At 41.7% G+C, this 8,276-nt stretch overlaps 1 pseudogene; it reads right to left on the reverse strand.

Moving 5' to 3' along the window:
• Window positions 1–4,265: 4,265 nt before the first annotated feature.
• LOC148152127 (uncharacterized) lies at window positions 4,266–6,240 on the reverse strand (annotated as a pseudogene).
• Window positions 6,241–8,276: the final 2,036 nt, after the last annotated feature.

Raw genomic sequence — 8,276 nt, forward strand, 5'->3', positions numbered from 1 at the left:
CTGGTTTGTCTGTCCACTGTTCTTCTCTCTCTTTGGGTTCAATCGGCACTTATTGTTTACTCCTTACCCCCTCCCCCACCCTATCTTCTGCTTATAAACTGACATTCTGCAAACTACTATCAGTTCTGAGAAAGGGTCACTCCATGCAAAACGTTAACTTTGATTTCTCTCCACGGACGTTGCCAGACCTGCTGAGCTTTTGCAGCCATTTCTGTTTTTGTTTCTGATTTATAACATCCGCAGTTCTTTCAGTTTTTAAGCCTTGATTAATCCTTGTCTCTTGAAGTGTGGATTACTTCGATCCCTCAGAATTTTTTTCCAATATTTTTCTTTCACTGACATTAGACCAACTGGCCTATAGCTCTATGGTTTATAGCTCCTGAACAATCTTATTGAATAATGATACCACATTAACTGACTCCAGTCCTCTGGAAACCCTCTTGGAGCCAGAGAGAATTTGAAAATTAGTGTCAGGGCCACTACAATCTCTACCCTTGCTTCCCATAGCAGCTTGGGTACATTTTGTATGGACGTGGGAACTTATCCGATTGTAAAACTGCTCAAACCACTAATATATCGGCCCTCTGCCTGATTGACATTGAACACCTGCTTTTGACCCACATGGGAGAAGTGGATCAGTGAGATTAGAACCATCGACAATACTTCAACAAAGCCCAGGTTTGCCTATATTAGTTTACATAAGGCAGCTGCAATTTCTATACATTCATAGACTTGTTGAGCCTGACCCTGTTTGAATTTGACTAAATACGGGGTGTGGTCTGTTTTGTGTTCTGAATGCTCACTTATTTCACTATTTTCTATTTGTAACTCAATATCAAGTTCCAGTGTTTAGTCTAATAGTAGTTTTTTTTTCTCTTGTATTAAGCAGGATATTGTGTAGCTACTTTCTAGCCAGCCAGCACAGTAGGACTTTGGGAAGCACCAAAAATCAGAGAGATCTTGGCGTACATGTTCATCAGTCCCTTAAGATAGCTGGACCAGTAAATAAATTGGTTAAGGACACATATGGTTTACTTGCCTTTGTTAAATGAAGCATCAAGTTTAAGAGCAGGGCAGTAATGCTGAAACTGTATGAAATGTTGGTTCGAGTATTGTGTGCAGTTCTGGAATCCATATCATAGGAGAGATTTGATAGCATTGGTGATTACAGAAGAGATTTATCACAATGTTGCCTGGGCTATAGTTTCCATTATGAAAAAAAAGATTGGACAGACTCGTGTTGTTTTTCTTTGGGTGGAGAAGTTTGAGATGGGACATGATTGAGACGTATAAAATTATGGGGACACTGATAGGGTAGGCAGAAAAGCAATTCCCCGTAATGGAGGGATCAATGACCAGGGAGCAGAAATTTATGTCAAGTGGCAGGAGGATGAGAGGGGATATGAGCAATGGTTTTATTTCACCCAGGGTTGGTGGGAATCTGGAACTCACTGCCTGTAAGAGTGGCAGAGGCAGAAACTCTGATAACATGAAACAAGTATTAACAATGCACTTGCAATGTCAAGGCACATAAATGTATGAACCAAGTGTTGGAAAATAGGATTAGGATAATGATGGCTTTTGATCCATGCAGAATGTGCTGTAGATCTCTATGACACTTTTTCTTTGCAGCTTATTTTCCAAATCCCATAGCTTTTTAATTTCCTCATTCATCTGTAAAGTATACAGATGTGCACATAAGCTAACTTATTCTAGGATAAAAGCAAATTACTGCAATGCTGTCAGCTCTTTTCTCTCCTTACAGATGCTGCCAGACCTGCTGAGATTTTCCAGCATTTTCTCTTTTGGCTAACTTATTCCAGACTGTTTCCAACTCAGTTGTTCCTTTCAGAACTTCTTTTAAACACCTATTCAAGTGTTTTCTATCACACACTTGTACAATTTCCAGAAGAGTCCCTGCTACTGATACTCTTATCTTTTCTATTAAACTGACATTAAGTTCTAAAATATTCCAGCACTCCTATAACTTTCTGTTGTAATAGGGTTAGGGTTAGGGTTAAGTTGTAACCCTGTTGCACTTGCAAGTGAGTCCATGCCATTTAACCATGGTCTAAGATTGTTGCTTCTCTGCTTCCACATGTCAAGCCAATTGTATCTTTGTTCCTGCGGCAATCCCACTTCTGACATCAACTGTTAGATTTTGGGGCATGCTTTGTAATCTCAGTTACCAAATATAGGCAGTGAACCACTTATAATGATTTTTTCAAATAGTTTAATTTTGTTAGGGGACACCAGTTTAGATACGACGCATTAATTTAAGCCCAAAGCATTATATGGCTCATAACAATTGAGCTGGTTCACTGTTAACAGAAGACAAACAGCCTGTTGCCCAGATGTGTTGACCTCACTGAAGCTGTGAAGGCAGCGGCATCCTGTCCTGTTACTGAGATGTTAGGGACCACTCCTCTGAATTTCTCTCCTCCTCCTCTTTCTAGTCATCTTGCAATTGAATAAGTCAGCTCCCTTCTGCCCTCCCTGTCCTTTGCACTTGTTGATTGTCATGATGTCTAGAGGTTGGTAATGCTTCATAGTGAATATGAGAAAAAAAATCAGTTTCAAAGGGCTCCCAATTTCCTAGCGCTGATCTTTGATGATTTTACATTGGGCACCTGTGATTGGATCATGAACCAGTCAATGTTAAGCTACAGGACTTAGACTGGACTGACAAGTGTTAAGTAATATTTCTGTTATCCAGTGCCAGCTAGAACAAACCCATACACTAGTCCATACATACAACAATATCAATGTTACGCATCAGCAAAGCAGCTCAACATCACCTTCTCAAGGGCAACTAGTGGTGTGTAATAAATGCTGCCCTAGTCAGCAACACCCACATCCCATAAATAAGTAAAAGAAAAACTGTTATGAATACTGACTAGAAGCTTATTTAGACTAATTACAGTACCAGAAATTCTACAATTTTGCTGATTCCTATCCCATGTGAGACACACTTTTTCTAACCAGTGTCTGTAATGTTGAAATCAGAATTGTGATGGAACACTTACCATTGTCAGAAGGTAATTTGCACGTTATCTTTTTAATGCAAAGTCACAATTTGAACAAAATAACAACTTCAAACAGGGGAATCGTTTTACACTTCTTTATTAGAGTTAGCATATTCTTTATGTGAGCAAGTTCTTCGAAAGAAGACTGCAAGTTCAGGATCAATACAAAGCAATTTTCAGTTTGGTTAAATCTGGAGTCAGGGACATGAGTGACTCTAGAGTGATATAGAGTGAAATATCCTGACAGTAATAGTGTCCGACTGTCTGGTTCATCAATGTATAGATTGCAGTTTGGAGGCAATGTGCTTATTTACAATTAACATCATTTGTAATGATAATGCTTACCATTAACACTATTGATTTTATGGGATTTAAAATCGTGAGAAACAGAACTCACTCATAAGTCAGCCTGAGACAAAGCCTTGGAAACAAGAACAATTTATTACAGCCTTGCAAGTACTTCTGCAATCAAGCAGAAATGCGTGCGAAAACAGAGCATGTTAGCTTTCTTATTCAGTTTACTAGTTGCAGAATCACGCCTCCCTTTTTCCATCCTATCATAAGCCGATTACCTCACTTGTTTTTTTTCTCTCTAGTTATTTTCTTATCTGGCCATCCTGCTGTCCTTGTATGTTTGCATTCTTTGTTCCTTGTTTGTTACAACTTGTTCTTTTATCCAGTTTCTCTTATCATACTATAAGCTTTATTGTGAAATGCCCCTGCTGCTTCTTTTTGTGGTCAACTACAACACTTTAAAGTTATTTCCTAGCTTAAAACTATTTTCTTTAAAAGACCCTCTACATTCATTAAAGTCTTAGCCTTAAGTATGCTACATGCTACAAGAATTCCACGACTCTTTGTATAATGTCCCACCTGCAGAAACTGCATTTCTAACCTCCCACAATCCCACAATGCCCCCTTTTTCTTTTTCTCTAACTGTTGTTTCTGCACTTACTAAGTCTCTTTTAATTCATTTTCTTATGTTTTTCCATCTTACACCTTTTGGCGATGAGGTTCACAATCTTACATTTTACATTTGTGTTGTTCATCCCTCAAACTCTAGAAGCATTCTTTGACTTTCTCTTTGTTGCATATCACCTGCTGATTGTAAAAGCATCTGATGATTTATTTGGGTTCCTTCCCCAAGGGATGTCATCAGTCGGCTCATCATCCATTTTAGGACATTGAACCCTACCACCAGACCCACTAATATCAATAATCCATAGATAGCCAGATTGACTAACCACCTTCCCCAATTAGTGCACAGGTACCACCTTTCTCTGCCAGAATATAATCTAGAGCCATCCTGTTCTGAAGGGTCGTTAGCCTAGTGGCAATCATTTCGGTCGTTATGGCTGCTACTTGGGATTGGGTTTCGGCCAACGCATCAGCAGTATTGTTGGCCAACTCTTCCAGGGAAGCTGCCAACTTTTGTATTTCTACTCCTGCTCGAGCGGTCCCATACATCGGTATCAAAGTCCAGAGGAGGCGATCTCCTTCGGTTACTTTCCGGGTTACTCGCCTTTCTCCCTGTTTATTCCAAGGTATTTTTGTGGCTCTCTTTAACAGCCTCAAGTGGGGAATTATATAGGCGAGGTAGCAGCAGCCACTCCAACCTTTCTGGTTTTGAGGCAGTGTTTGAACTGGATGGTCCCAGCATCCATTCCCGTTACATCCGCCACTCCAAACATACTTCTCACCAGGGATAAATGGGTAGGCCTTTAAGCCACACACCCAGTATGTCCCATTCAATATTCGGGGAATGGTCATGGCAGTGGCTTGGCTGGTGTAGACACAAGATGATTTTCCTAATCAGAAGGGTGCGGTATCATTCTGATTACAGAAACAAGTGGTATTTACTGCTCCTTCTGGTGGGGAAACTCTAAGGCCATCGATAGCACCCAGAGCTTTCGGGGCTGGTCGAGGGAACCACCCCGCAAAGTTATAATTACCCCTTTCAAATCTCCAAGTTGTATCATTTGAGCCCGAGTCAAATTGTTGTACATCGTACACTTCTCTTTTGTTAAGTGGATTACTGTGAGAGGAATTCCAGATTCCCCATGGTATGAGATTTCCTCACATACCCAACAGTCGGTATGTCCCTTTAGTTTAGCATAATTCTGTCATAAAGTGGTAAAATCATTTTTCCCAACCCCCTTGGCAGCTAGCGCCAATATTATCATGACAACATAAAGCTGACCATTCATTTCAGCTCACAACCCTATCTGTTTATTCCCTAACCCTTTAAATACCAGGGAGGAGTGAGTCCATGCAACAGTTACAATTGTTTTGGGATACAGTTTTTTTAGCTGAAAATGTGTTGCTGGAAAAGCGCAGCAGGTCAGGCAGCGTTTTGGGCATTAGCCCTTCAGGAATGGCCCTTCTTCAGGGCTCATGCCCGAAACGTCGATTCTCCTGCTCCTTGGATGCTGCCTGACCTGTTGCACTTTTCCAGCAACACATTTTCAGCTCTGATCTCCAGCATCTGCAATCCTCACTTTCTCCTCTACAGTTTTTTTAACCAATACTTAATAGTCTCTTATCTCAGCCCATTCTTTTTGCTCAGCCTGACTTTCAGAGGGTTGTCTGTCGGATGAGCTTGCCACTCTGCCGAAGGGGAAGGAGCGTCCATGGGGCCCTTAGCATGAGTGTGATGACTCCACCCTTTTTCAGCAGTTTGGACGGCTGTTTCAGTAGTCAGGAGGGTTAGGAACGGTCCCTCCCAGCTTGGGTGCAGTTTGGTATCTTTCCAGGTTTTGATCAGGACACTATCACCCAGTTGCATTTGACGTACGGCGAACTCAAGTGGCGGTGTCTGGGTCAACAGACCCTTCTTCCTAAGGACAGACAAAGAAGAGCCGAGCGCCACAATATAGTTCTTTAAAAACTCATCAGTTGGTAATTGTCCTGTCACTTCCTCATCATTTCCTCTAATTAGGGTTGGCTCAAAAATAGGCACCAAGTATTCCTCACCTTTTACTCCGGAAATGCTGAGATTCTTGTTAGTCAATTTAACACCAGTAGGTCTAAAACTTAGGGATGGTCGTGCCGCTCCCGTGTCCACCAAAATTACTGCCTCCTCCCCTTCAGGTTCCACCTTTAAATTTATCAAGGGTTCCCGGTGGGTCGCAGGAGGCAGGAACCCCTGACTCCCGTAATCTTCACTAAGGTCATTAGGGAAACGGCTTCCCTTTCTCGTGCTAATTCCGGGCATTCCCGTTTAAAATGCCCCACGTTCCCGTAAAGGTAACACCCTGCCTGTTGCCTCCTTTCCCGGGTATCTGACCCTTGTCTTTCGTGTCCTCCCCTACCCTTCCTGTTATCCCCTGATCCCATTCTCCTTTTTGTTATTTCTTCTACTGCCTCCACCATCATTTTGGCTTTCTGTTTCTGCTTCTCGTCTTCCCTTTTCACATACACTTTCTGTGCCTCACATAACAGTTCTTCCATCTGTCTTTTACTCCATCCATCTAATTTATGTAATTTCTTTTGTATGTACGGCCATGATTTAGTTACAAACTGGACCTTTAAGAGTCCCTGTGCTATCTGATTATCGGGATCCATTCCCGAATACTTCCTTGTGGCCTCCTTGAGCCTTTTAAGAAATGCAGAAGGGGTTTCATCCTTCTCTTGTCGTACTTCAAAGGCCTTAACAAAGTTTTGTGATCTAGGTGCCGCCTCTTTAATTCCTAATATTACCATTTCTCGTAGATCCCGCATTCACTCCCTATCTTCTCTGTCATTATTTTCCCAATGAGGGTCAACATTTGGGAATTTCTGTTCTGCTGGGACCCCTTCTTCCCCAACTGGGTGCTTCTTTTCCCATTCCTATAAAGCCGCTCTCCTAATCATACCTCGTTCTTCCCCTGAAAATAATGTTCCTAAAATTACCATCAGTTCTCCCCAGGTAAATAAATTAGGCCCTAGGAATTGATCTAATTATTTGGCTAGTCCAACCGGATCCTCTATTAAACTTTTCATTTCCTTTTTAAAGACCCTAACTTCACTGCTAGTTAAGGGAGCGTTTACATATCCGATTGTACCTTCCCCAACCGGAACCTCTCGTAAGGGACATAATTTTCCATTTTCCATTATCTCTGCCCCTCCTTTACATGTGATGGCTCGAATGACTCTGGGTGCCCCCCCCCCCCACCCCCTCTGCTCAGGTTCTGCATCTTTTAGTTCAGAGTCCGTTCCCCTTTCTGTGTCTGGACTCGGTTCTACTTCGGGAGCTGTAGGCTCGTTCCGGGGAGTAGTATATGGGGGCGGCAAACACGTTAACGGATCCCATTGTGGCTTCCCTTGTGCATTCTTTTTCTGTTCTTTCCCTGATTCCTCCGTATTCATGGGACACAATTTTACTTCCGCACTCCCTATCCAACAAGCCGCATAACCGGACTCTCTTTGACTGTACGGTTCTTTTCGATTGACATATATATTAAGATCTTGACACAGCCAATCCTCATCGGACCCATATTTGGGCCAAAAAATACCAGGCGCCTTAATACTTTCTCTAGTCCAGACAAAACAACAATAGTTTATCATTATAGCCTTACATTTCTCCCGCATCCAGGAGTTATGTTCCTAATTACCCAACATTCTCCTCAAAGAACTGTCGGGCGGGATATATCCCCTTTAACATTATTTACCGATCGATCGTTACACAGGCAACTCCCCGTGCCTCCCATTGTTGCTAATTTAATTAATCTTAATGAGGTCCGGTGTCACCTTGTTCCACACCCCCTTCAGGGTCCTGACTAGACACCTTACTCGTCCGATTAATCTGATCAATTATATGCTTATTGAGACTTCAACTGTTCTCCATAAATCACTTTTATGTAAGGATAAAAGAGATTAGTTAGAAACTGATAGCAAGACAGTCATGACCTGTAAAAAGAACAGAAGTTAACATTTTATTTCATAATCTGTAAAATCCTTAACCTTAAAATAAATCATGTTAAAATTTCCATAGTAGAAATCAGATTCAAAACAGTCCTAGATCTCAAGCTCCAGGGAACAAAACAAACATTCAATCACCAACAAGCAAATGTGCATTCAAACCGAATCACAAAGGGTTAAACTTTCTACTAGCTGTACAGCTCTTTTCTCTCTCTCTCTCTCTCTCACACACACACAGACACCGTATCTCACAGACACTTTGAGCTTCCTGCAACAACTCCTGTAGCTTTTGAATATTTTTCTGGATGTCTAGCCATAAGTTAGTTACGACGTGCACCCTCAGTAGCCCTT

This window comes from Chiloscyllium plagiosum, unplaced genomic scaffold (assembly GCF_037043375.1).
Source record: "Chiloscyllium plagiosum isolate Xiang-an unplaced genomic scaffold, Cpla_swu_hap1 HiC_scaffold_1, whole genome shotgun sequence".
Lineage (NCBI taxonomy): Eukaryota > Metazoa > Chordata > Chondrichthyes > Orectolobiformes > Hemiscylliidae > Chiloscyllium > Chiloscyllium plagiosum.